Here is a 12277-nt window from a genome sequence, read left to right on the forward strand (position 1 = left end):
AGTAGTTCTATTTTGAATTTTTTGAGGAGCCTTCATACTGTTTTCCATAGTGGCTGCACCAATTTACACTCCCACCTACACTGCACCAGGGTCCCCTTTTCTCCATATCCTCACCAACGCTCGTTATCTCTTGTCATTTTGATGACAGCCATTCTAACCGTTGTGAGGTTAAATCTCATTGTGGTTTTGATTTACATTTCCCTGATGTGAGTGATTTTGAGTGCCTTTTCATATATTGTGGTGGCCATTTGTATGCCTTCTTTGGAAAATGTTTATTCACTTCCTCTGTTCATTTTTATTTTTATTTATTTATTTTTTTTTTTGCGGTACGCGGGCCTCCCACTGCTGTGGCCTCTCCCGCTGCGGAGCACAGTCTCCAGACGCGCAGGCCCAGCGGCCATGGCCCACAGGCCCAGCCGCTCCGCGGCACATGGGATCCTCCCGCACCGGGGCACGAACCCGCGTCCCCTGCATCGGCAGGCGGACTCCCAACCACTGCGCCACCAGGGAAGCCCTGTTCATTTTTAAATTGGGTTGTTTGGTTTTTTGCTATTGAGTTTTGTAAGTTCTTTATTTATTTTGAACATTACCCCTTATCAGATATATGACTTACAGATATTTTCTCCCATTCTGTAGCTTGCCTTTTCATTTTGTTGATGGTTTGCTTTTCTGTGCAGAAGCTTTTTAGTTTGATGTAGTCCCACTTGTCTATTTTTGCGTTTGCTTTTGGTGTCAAGTCCAAAAAATCATTGCCAAGACCAAAATGTCAAGGAGATAACCCCCTATGGTTTCTTCTAGGAGTTTTACAGTTTCAGTTCTTAAATTTAATTATTTAATCCATTTTGAGTTGATTTTTGTGTATGGTGTAAGATAGGGGTCCAGTTTCATTCTTTTGCATGTGGCTGTTCAGTTTTCCCAATACCATTTATTGAACAAACTACCCTTTCCCTATCGTATATTCTTTACTACTTTATTGTAAATTAATTGACCATTTATGCATGGGTTTATGTCTGGGCTCTCTATGCTGTTCCACTGATCTATGTGTCTGTTTTTATGCCAATACCATACTGTTTTGATTGTTATAGCTTTGTAATATAATTTGAAATTAGGACATGTGATGTCTCCAGTAAAGTCAACTGATTATGAATGTTAATCACATCTACAAAATACTTTCACAGCAACAATTGATGTTTGATTGAATAACTTGAGACTGTAATCTAGCCAAGGTGACACATAAAACTGACCATCACAGCTACCAATCATAATGAAAATGGAAAGAGAGAATTGGGTCAACATGATTTTTCAAGGCATGAGACTGACATACATGAGTAAATTTATTACTACCTCCCCATGGAATCAGACTCCCATTATCTTTACCTATTCCCAGATTCTCTAACTGGTGTCTCTTTAATGGAAACTTAAGATTCAGAGAGGGAAATTAGGTTTATCATGAACCCCCTTTAGAGATGAAACCTCATTTTTCTAAGGCTAAATCGAGATAGGTTAGTTAATTTGTACAGGTTCCAGCCTACCCATGTTTCCAGCAGACAACATCAATAAGTACTCAGCCCAAGAATTCTGGGCTAAGGGAGAAGACTGTTTTGAACCTTTTCTCTCTCCTCTCTTTCCAACTCTATCCATCACTGAAACTGGAGGATATGTTTCCAGAGGGTAAGAATAATGTTTGAAGGTCTTTGTTTCTCCTTCCATACCTGCCACCCTTCCTCACAAGTCTAAGGTGGACCTCTGAACCCCAGCAGGTCAAATCTACAGCTGAAGCCAAATGAATCAAGCATAGGTGGGAAGTTACTTGTGCTAGACCTACCCTGGTTAGAAGATGATTCAGGATTCCCAAGCTCAGGATTAGCAGTGAGCCAGCTTGCCCATTGATGGAGTGGTTGTACAAAAAAAAGAAACTCTAAGTTTTTGGTCTGATATGGAGCTTAAGGGAAAGATCTGAGCAAGGACTCCATCCTTCTGTGACTTGGGAATTGAATTGTGCATGACTCTGAGCTTTTCCCTTTAAGAGCTCAGTGCTATCAAACCCCTAGAGCTACAGGTGACCCTGAGGAGCAGGAGAACAGAAAGGAAGTTTCTACTAAAGGTTTAGATTCTGTGCACCTGGGCTTCTGAGAGCCAGTTTCACCCACTTCAGTGGCCTCAAGAGCAGAAAAATGACAGAATCAGGCCAACAAACTCTTCTGACAGTTACATCTCCCTTCCTAGAAGAAAGAGGAGGAAAATAAGAAACAAGTGGCAATGCTTCTCAGATCTAGAATGTAAAAAGTAACCAATAGGGAATGTGAGATTGTTTGGCGACCATGAACTTGGGGCCTCTGCCTGAGCCCTGCTTCATCTGGAATCACTCTTGGAGGCTTAACCAAGGGGGCTGAATAGGGTGGAGCGGCCAGCACCCCGAGCACCTAGTGTAGCGAGTTGAATTAGCAGGATAGAGAGAACAGGTGGAAGGTGGGCTCACTAAACTGGTGGGGCAAAGCAGGGCAATATGGCAAGGATCAAAAGGAGGTGGACCACTACTGTTGATACGAATGTAAAATGGGGCAGCCTCTATGGAAAACAGGATAGAGGCTCCTAAAAAAATTAAAAATAGAACTACTATATGATCCAGCAATCCTACTTCTGGGGATATGTCCAAAAGAATTTAAAATGGGATCTCGAAGAGATTGGCACACCCATGTTCATTGCAACATTATTCACAATAGCCAGGAGGTGGAGGAAACCTACATGTCCATCAACAGATGAACAGGTAAAGAAAATGTGGTCTATCCATACAATGGAATGTTTTTCAGCCTTTAAAAAACATAAGGAAATTCTGGGGACTTCCCTGGTGGTCCAGTGGTTAAGAATCTTCCTGCCAATGCAGGGGACACGGGTTTGAGCCCCGGTCCAGGAAGATCCCACATGCCGCAGAGCAACTAAGCCTGTGCGCCACAACTACTGAGCCCACGCACCTAGAGCCCGTGCTCCACAGCAAGAGAAGCCACTGCAATGAGAAGCCTGCACGCAACAACAAAGACCCAACGCAGCCAAAAATAAATAAATAAATAAATGTATTTTAAAAAACATAAGGTAATTCTCATACCTGCTACAATGTATGTGAACCTTGAGGACATTATGCTAAGTGAGATATGCGGGTCATAAAAAGACAAGTACTGCATGATTCCACTTATATGAGGTATATAAAGTAGTCAAACTCTTAGAAACAGAAAGCAGAATGGTAGTGGCCAGGGGCTGTGGGGGAAGGGAAAGAGGGGCAGTGTTGTTCAATGGGTATAGAATTTCAGTCTTGCAGGATGAAAATGTTTTAGAGATCTGTTGTACGACAATGTGCACCTAGTTAATACTACTGGACTGTGCACTTGAAAATAGTTAGGATGGTAAACCATTTTACCATGCTTTTTACCACAATTAACAAAACAAAAAAGAAGAGGGAGGGCACTGTACAATCCAATACACATGCCAAAGGTTAGCTCAGTAACGAAACTTGGGGTGAAAGCCTGTCTGCTGTGTAGCAGACCCCACACATGTGGCATGGCAGGCTCCCCTGTCACATCTCATCAGACCACCTGGCCCACCCTAGAACACAGTATCGGGAAGACCCAAAACATCTTCATACGCACTGGTCATTTTCCATGATACCACAAATTGAGTTTTTTCTTCTAATATTTTTGCAAATTTTGTTATATACTTCAATAACAATAGTAATAACTAGCATTTATTGAAAACTTTCACAAAGGAATTACATTGTGTATGATGAGCAAGGTGAAAATGAACTATAGTCAAAACCACCTCCGAAAGTCTCTTCAATTGCCAACAAAGTACAATATATATAATTTAGTGTAAACAACTCTCCCATACAGTATTTCTCAAGCAAACTAAAGCATAAGAATTATTGGGGTAGCTCAGAGGAAAGACCAAAAGGAAAGTTTATAAGCAGATGTCTGGGCATTCACACCATTCTGCCTTTACGATAACTGAAATATTCCCAATGGGGGATGGGGGTGGGGGTGAGTGAAAAATTCCTGCTGACCTGCAGGTTTTACTTGATTCTCTCTTAATACTAAGGCTCTATCAAAAGCCTGACAGGGCTTCCCTGGTGGCGCAGTGATTGAGAGTCTGCCTGCCGATGCAGGGGACACGGGTTCGTGCCCCGGTCCAGGAAGATCCCACATGCCGCGGAGCGGCTGGGCCCGTGAGCCATGGCCGCTGAGCCTGCGCGTCCGGAGCCTGTGCTCCGCAGCGGGAGAGGCCACAACAGTGAGAGGCCCGCGTACCGCAAAAAAAAAAAAAAAAAAAAGCCTGACAATCGAGAAATGTCATCACCCAAGTCCCTTGCAGTGCCAGACCCCATGGCAATGCTGGCTTCAGCTTTCTTCCAAGTAGGAGCAGCCTTCTCAGTCTGAAATTGGGGGTGGGACCTGACTTACACGAAGATGAATTCTCTACAGTGCAAACCAGACAGTTGGTTTACAGGCACCTGCAGTGTGAGATTTGGCAGCTTTAAATGAAGTCTCATCAATTTTGGAAGCAGAGGAAAAAACAAACAGAGCTAAGTGTTTTGGGAAGAGAGAGAAAGTGAAATCCTCATCTTTGATTTTACCTGGGAAGCCTAACATTGTAAACTACTTATAAGATGGACTGTAGGGGAAAGGGAACAATGAGGATTTCAGCTTTTTCTGTGTGGTTTTACTTGTTTATTTAAAAAATATAAGTAACTACATAGCAAGAAAAACGAAGTAACCAGAGCTACATATATCTTTGTGGATAAACCTAAAAAAAAAAAAAACTCATTAGTGGTAAGTAAAAAAAGCAAGATGCAAGACATGCACAGAATTGGTGAGGTTTATGTAAATTGTTTTTGGATCTATATATCTGTAGTCAAAATATAAAAATATGCATGAGAATGACAAACTTCAAGTTCAGGGTGGAGGTTATCACTGGGAAAGCAAGGTGGAGAGTGAGTTCAAGGAGCTCACAAAGAAATCCCATGGTACAAATCATGTATTTCTTACACTGGATGGTGGGTATATATTATATTATTATTGTACTTTTTTTTATATGTCGAGCATGTTTCTTTAAAAGGGAGAGGGGGATATGGAGCCTCTGTATCCTCAATTATGTTAATGATGTGTTTGTTGTTATGAGATTAAACCAAATGTTTTGTTTTAAAAGGGCAGGATCTTAAGGTGAACCTAAGACAAAGGTGTGTCTCTCAACAGCTGTAGCAGGCGTTGTGCTCTGCACTTCGCATTCAGGAAATCTACATGAGGTAGATTCTGTTATCCGCATTTGACCAGTGAGGAACTAGGGACATTGGTTAAGTAGTTTGTCTAAGAGCATGCTTTCCTTACCAGGTGGCTGCAGTTCTCTGAATTTGTTTCCTCACAATTTGTGAAAGGTGGTATTTTGAAGACCTGTGATAACATGGAATCATGTAGCTAGAACAGGGCGAATCACAAGTTAAAACATCCCTGGGGAATTCCCTGGCAGTCCAGTGGTTGGGACTCTGAGCTTGCACTGCAGAGGGCACGGGTTCGATCCCTGGTCAGGGAACTAAGATCCTGTATGCCACGCGGCTCGGCCAAAAAAAAAAAAAAAAGTCCCTACTGTCTGACGTCTACAAAGTAACCTCTGAGAGTATCATTAGCCTAAATCTGGGTCTAATGCACTAAGCCCTTTCCCTTCCTTCCCCACCCCAGTGCTCTTTTGTAATTGACATTCATTTGCCTGCTGTCAGGTATCTTTCACTCGCAGTGCCTACAGGCCCCTGACCTTGGGGGACTGGGAGAGCCAGTACCTAACTTTTCTTAGATTTCCACTGACTTCTCAAGTTTTTTTGTTTGTTTTTAATTTTTTGGCCGCACCACGCGACATGTGGAATCTTAGTTCCCCCACCAGGGATGGAACCCACGCCCCCTGCAGTGGAAGCTCGGAGTCTCAACCACTGGACTGCCAGGGGAGTCCCAACAAGTTTTTATTCTTGATTACAGTGGGCTCCACGTGCACGTCTTACTTTATATCCCTTTTTCTGTGCACGTGGCGTTAGTTGGGCAATCATAATGCCTTTCTACCGTTATGGTTGGTACAGAAGAGAGTAATCAAACTCTCAATTCTAAACTTCGGTAAGATAAGGTCAGCAGCATGTGTGGTATCGGTATGGCACCCGCAAGGGAAAATGACTCTCGGTGGCTCACATTGTTTTGGGGCTTGTTTGTGTTGCCGTGCAGTTGTAATGGAAAACGAATAAAAATAAAAATCCCGGGGCCCATTTTGGCCAGCGCTTGGGAATCTAATCCCACTGTCTTGGCAGAATTCCAGCTCAGGTCACTGCATTCTGCTGGCGGCAGCCTCCCTGTGCAGTTTTCAGTGGATGTAGCTTTCTGCTTTGCCTCTTTCTCAGCTGTCTGTGCAGTGAATTAATCAGCTGTCCCTTCCCCACCCTGAGGAGGGTGTAGTTCTGCGAGCCTCAGAATGATCCACTAGTGGGATCCTACCACAGCGGGAGTAGGAACTGATCTGGGACCAGCCACAGAGATATTTGCTACAATCAAGATCTATGTGCATGTGTCTTTCTCTGAGTGCATTTATGCAGTCATTGAATCAGACTCCTAACATGAAGTTTTTTCAGCAATCATCTAGCTTCTTTCCAAAACTGTGTGCATATATTCCCTCCATTTGTTTTGTGGCCCTTTGTTATGCAAATTTAAATATTCCTTTATCTGAAGTACTTAGAAATTTATCTCCTTTCCACACATGTTTGCTTTTGTTGCTTCTTTTAATTGTTTTACAAATTTTTTTCTACTGTTTAACTCTCTTTCCCATAAGAAATTGATTGCATTTCATGGTGTGAGGAATAGCTCCAATCTAATTCTTCTCCATACAAATAATCTTCTATTCCCAACACTGTTTATTGAATAGTGATTTCTAATTGTATTACTTCAGCAAATGACTTAACCTCTCAGAATTAGCTGTGTCTGGAAAAATAGAGATGATAATGGTAACCTATCAGATGGGCTTGTCCTAAGGATGGAGTGAGACAACACATGCTTGGCAAATATGTGTCAAGTAAATGATGTCTTCCTTTTTGTCTCCTTTCCTTCCTTTTTATCTACATTGGCCTTTTTTTTCTTTTCATGTGGGATCTTAGTTCCCTGACCTGGGATAGAACCAGCGCACCCTGCCTTGGGAGCACCAGGGAAATCCAGCCTATTTTTTTCTAACCGACCCAAAGGTTGTCTATGCCAGGTTTTATATTAGGAAGGTACTAAGTAGAAAGGTTGGGGGAAGTGAGGAGAGGGTGAAGGCACTTTTCTTGAAAAGACCCATCCTCACAACACATGTACTTTCTTTGCTTTCGAGTCACCAGACTGTTTCTGCAGCTACCTCTCTGCCCAGTCAGAGAATCCTCTTAGAGGCTGTTCTTCTGAGGCCTCAAAATGCCCCCCTCTCCAAGCTGCCATGTCAGATCTCCGGGGGAAATCTGATTTTTGAGGACAAAGCTCTATGTGTGGGTTGTTTTATTTTGGGGGTAAGATGGGGGTAGGAATTGGCCATGGGTTGGCATTCCGGGAAGAGGGAGGACTCTGCTGTCCTCTGATGAGTCATGGAAGAGAAACGCCTAATGTTTGCAAACAACTCCGGCCAAGCCTCTGCTTTCTTGTACTCCACCCATCCCCCATCTATGCAGATTGGACCCACCTGAGAAGTTTCTAACGTTAAACTTGAAGAGTAAAGCAGAGGCCCTGTGTTCTACCACCCTTTGAGATGGAAAGCAGCTAAGAGAAGGAGAGGCAGTTGTCTTGTACCTCTGGACTCCAGCAAGTGAGACACAAGACAGGACCTTACAATGAGTTTATCGGTCTCCAGGACACGATCTGGGTGGTGCAGGAGGACTAATTGAGCCAGCAGGGCTGTCCCCAAGGGGCATGCGTGAGAGCATGTCCCCAAGGGGCCTGCGTGAGAGCACTCCCAATCAGCCCCACCTCGCAGAGGCGTGGGAGATGGAGAGAAGCCACGGGTGGGAGAAGGGAGCAAAAGGGATTGTGGGAAAGAAGGCAAAGGCTAGGAAGAGGGGAAAGATGAAGGCTGAGCAGGCTGGAGAGGGACAGGAGCGGCCGGGGTGTGCTGGGAGAGGACCACTGCCTCAGCCTCGGCAGCCTGCTGGAGCCAGATGGGGCTCATGATGCATCCTCCCAGATGGCACGGATCAGCCTTGTCAGACATGCTTTCCTCAGGATACACAGTGTCCCCCACCCTCCCCCTCTCCAAAATCAGGAGAGAATCACAAGGTGACTTGGGAGGGCAGCCAACCTCCTGGGATCTTTTGTGAACTATCAGGTTAACTACAGCAGGATCACAGTAGGAGACCTAAACATGCCTCTGTCACCTCCACCCCACCCCCCCTTTTTTTTTCTATTGTGGGACATCAAGGGAGTGAGTTGGTCAGCTTGGGAACAAAGATCCTATTCTAGGAATTTGTCCACTGCAACTCTATCCACTGCATTCACAGTCCTTGGATTTCTGCCCGTCGTCGGAAACTCTACCTGCTCACTGTGCTACCACTACTGCTAGAGCAACACCCTGGCACCTGGCAGGGAAGGGGGAACTCATCATTTAAAATTAAAAATCGCATTTAATCACTGTTCATTTTTCTACCAGGTTCAGGAGGCCCTGTCATCTCTGCATTTTAAGCATTTTGCTGTTTAAGGTCTGAGTACCTTGGTGGCGGGGCGGGGTGAGGAAGGAGGGCAGTGGAGGAGAACTTTTGAAATCTTTCCACAAAAATCAAAGAACAAACCGACTGGAGGGAAAAAATAGCTGCTATATTTAAACTACATTATCCCATCAGGGAGCTATGGTTTTGAAAACCATTCCACAGTACTTTGTTTGGCACTGTGCTGTATGGGTTTCTCTTCTTTAATTTTTTTTTTTTAAATGGCAACTTTTTTTTCCCCCAGAGCAGTAATAGCAAAGGAAGTGAAGGGCCTCATTAATTGATGGCGGTAGACAGACATGTACTGAGCACCTGCCACATGGGCCACACTGTGCTAGGCACTGGGGACACAAATAAGGGACACTCAAAGTCCTTAAAGCAAATAATTATCACACGTTCATTCATCACTGTGCATATATCCTAAATGCATATGATCCCTGCTCTCCTGGAGTTTATAATCAGGTGAGTAAGTGCTAGTGATGAGTGCGGTAGAAGAGTACTCTTTGGGTCTGTCTCCTTTGCCCTTCCTCCTGCTCTGAATGCTGTTGTCTCAGCTCTGAATATGCAAACGGATGTATATTATTCACGGCTCACTTCTCCGAGGGAGGGTCGCCCCAGCCCCCACCCCCACCCCCACCCCTGTCATTCTCACAGGAGTCCAAGCCCCAGTCAAATGGCAAAGTCAGGTAGAGAGCTGGGTGTAGGAGTCTGGACATACAAATGGGTGTGTCATCAATATTTTGGTGCCATTTAAACCAGTGGGCCTAAGGCAAAATCCAGATAGAGAAGAAGGCTAAGTCCTCAGTGGTAGGACACTGCACATTTCAGGTTGAGTAGGAGATGGGGAGGTGTGTGAAAAGAAGGCTGTAAAGGATCAGCCAGAGAAGTAAGAAGTAAACCTGAGTTACTGTAGTAGAGCTGAGTGATATACATAGTGCTGCGTGGGACACAGAAGAAGGAACAAGTAATTTTCTGGGTGGTGAGGAAGGAAGTGATGGAGCGGGTCCTTATCAGGGAAGGCTTCCCAAATGGGGTAGGATTTGAGCCTTCATTTTGAAGGCTGATTAAGCATTCACCAGGCATATCCAAGCAGGAACCTCTGAGCAGAGATGCAGAGGAACAGGTAATGATCCACTGTGGCAGGAGCTTAGAATCGGAGGGGAGGTTGTGGTGGATATAGGGCAGATGAAACTGAAAGCTGCAATGGAATAATCTAGGGCATCTCCAAACAAGGTTTCCAGTGCTCCATGCTAGTTCCCTCCGCTTCCTCCAAGTCTGTTAGATCTTTGACTTTTCTTGGTGAAGTACACATCTTTGGTTTTGCTAGCCCAACATCCGTTCCCCCCCTTCTGGTAACAGCACCAGGACCTTCCTCTGGGGTATTGTTTTTCAGGGTGTGGGTCCTGAAGTTGCAGCATTGACATCACGTGGCAACTTGTTAGAAATGCAAATTCTTGGTCTCCATCCCAGACCTACTGAATGAGAATTCTGGAGGTAGGGACCCCGCAGTCTGTTTTCACAAGCCACCCAGGTGATGTTGATGCATGCCAAAGTTTGAAAACCACTGCTTTGGGGACCCACTTCTCCCCCCACTCTCTGTCCATGAAGTTCAGGTAGAGCTGACCACAATCCCTGCTTCCAGGGGTGGACACATGACCCAGAGAAAATATTAGCCCTTTCCTTCCATTGAGATTGCTAAACTTGGTGGACTGTAAACTGGAGATGCTGGGGGTCATATCTGCTACCACCTGGAGAGAACTCACAAGACTGTAAAAAGCAAAGCAAAACAGAGTTTTGCTTTGAGATTCTCAGTTACTTTATCTGAGCACCTGGATCAAGCTGTTCTGAATTTGGAGTCTACTCCCCAGTAAGTCCTTTTTTTTATAAGCATAAGCTAATAAGTTGGTCTTTTGACACTTAGCCATCAAAAGAATGCTTATCAATGGGAGAGGGCCAAATTCTGGAAAAGACATTCTGTTAAGTTTAGCAAATTCTCAGATGTTAAACTTATAGTTTGTGGGCATGTAGAAAAAGTGGTGGTCACTAGGTACTGACATGTGATCAGTAACACAAGCCATGCCAAACGGGACACATGTCTGTGAAAAGATCACTAGAATATGGACTGCTGTAGACAATTTACTTAGATCTTAGCAACACATTCGACAGAGTCCTCTCGTTAAGTTCTTATGGACCAGTAGAGAAATGTAGGCTAGATAATAATACAGTGGACCAACATCTCATAATTACCTTAAGACACTTTAATTTATGTATGGTCAGGCCACTCAGGATGGCTGTTCTCTTGCTCTCTGTACATCTCCTGGCTGACCAGTGCCAGCTTCACCTATACCCTACACACATGACTGACCTTCCTATGTACTTGCCTCAGCTAGTGATATCTTATCAAAGGGTTGGTGAGGGGCATGCCCCTCTGCTGGTTTCCCTGGTAACTAATGAGCCAACCTGACGTCAATCTCCCATTCCCCTGGGGAGCAAAGGCTGCCACCATGTCCTGCCCGCAGTGGGGTTCTCGCTCCAGGACCTCGCTTCAGACGTGTAAGCTCCCCTATCCATCAAACCGTTGATGTCTCTGTTGCTAACTTGGCTCTTTCTTTGGTCTTGAAGCTGGACAAGTGCAGGCCTTGTAGGCCTGTAAGGGGGCCGCCCAACAATTTACAGAACAAAGAATGTAAATACTGCAGGCGATTTTGCCTGGCATTCGACTCAACAAGCATGTGTTCCGGAGTCAGTAAGAGACAGCAGATGTGAGTAAGTTGGATAGCCTTAATTCCCACTTACCTTTCAGTGTAAACACCTTACTGTGCCAGTTCTGAGTCTAGTTCGTAAATATGTATTTTTCATATATCATGATCCTTAAGTCACGCTGACTACATCAGGTGCTCAACCAAAAGAATGACCTGTATAATAATGTGTCGTGGGAGGTAAGGAGGCAAGAGACTGCATTATAAGATTTTTACTTTCCTGACTTTGGGACCTGTAGTCAAGTTGATTTATAGCAGTTGACAGAAGTCATGCTTATCAAATTTGTGTGTAACCCAAGTTCGGGCATATGGCTAAAACATCACTTGAAGACTCCAGAAGACCACAGCGGACTGCAAAGATGGGCCAAAGTGAACAGGAGAACACTCCATTACAGTCAGAGTTCAGTGCCTGGGTTAAAAAGAATCAACAGTGCAAGTAGACGATGGGAAGATTAAATGACTGCAGTTTATATATACAGGACTCATTTTTGAACTGATAACACAAATCAGCAATGTGCAGGGGGAAGCATTGAAACAAAGGTGCACAGTGATAACTCCACCGCAAGATCCTTTCCAGACTTCTGTCTTCAGTGTTGGGTGTCTCCACGACTGGACGACAAGGATGCTGAGGGGTTGCAGACTCCCGCTATGCAAGGCACAGCTCAGAGACAGAGCTGTTCTTTTTAGCAGAGAAAAGAGACTCTTAAAAAGTACAATAAATATCTTGAAGTACTGGAAGAGATCACACACAGAGGAGGGATTAAACTTATTCAGAGTTATTCCA

The sequence above is a fragment of the Tursiops truncatus genome, chromosome 13 (genome assembly GCF_011762595.2).
Source record: "Tursiops truncatus isolate mTurTru1 chromosome 13, mTurTru1.mat.Y, whole genome shotgun sequence".
NCBI lineage: Eukaryota > Metazoa > Chordata > Mammalia > Artiodactyla > Delphinidae > Tursiops > Tursiops truncatus.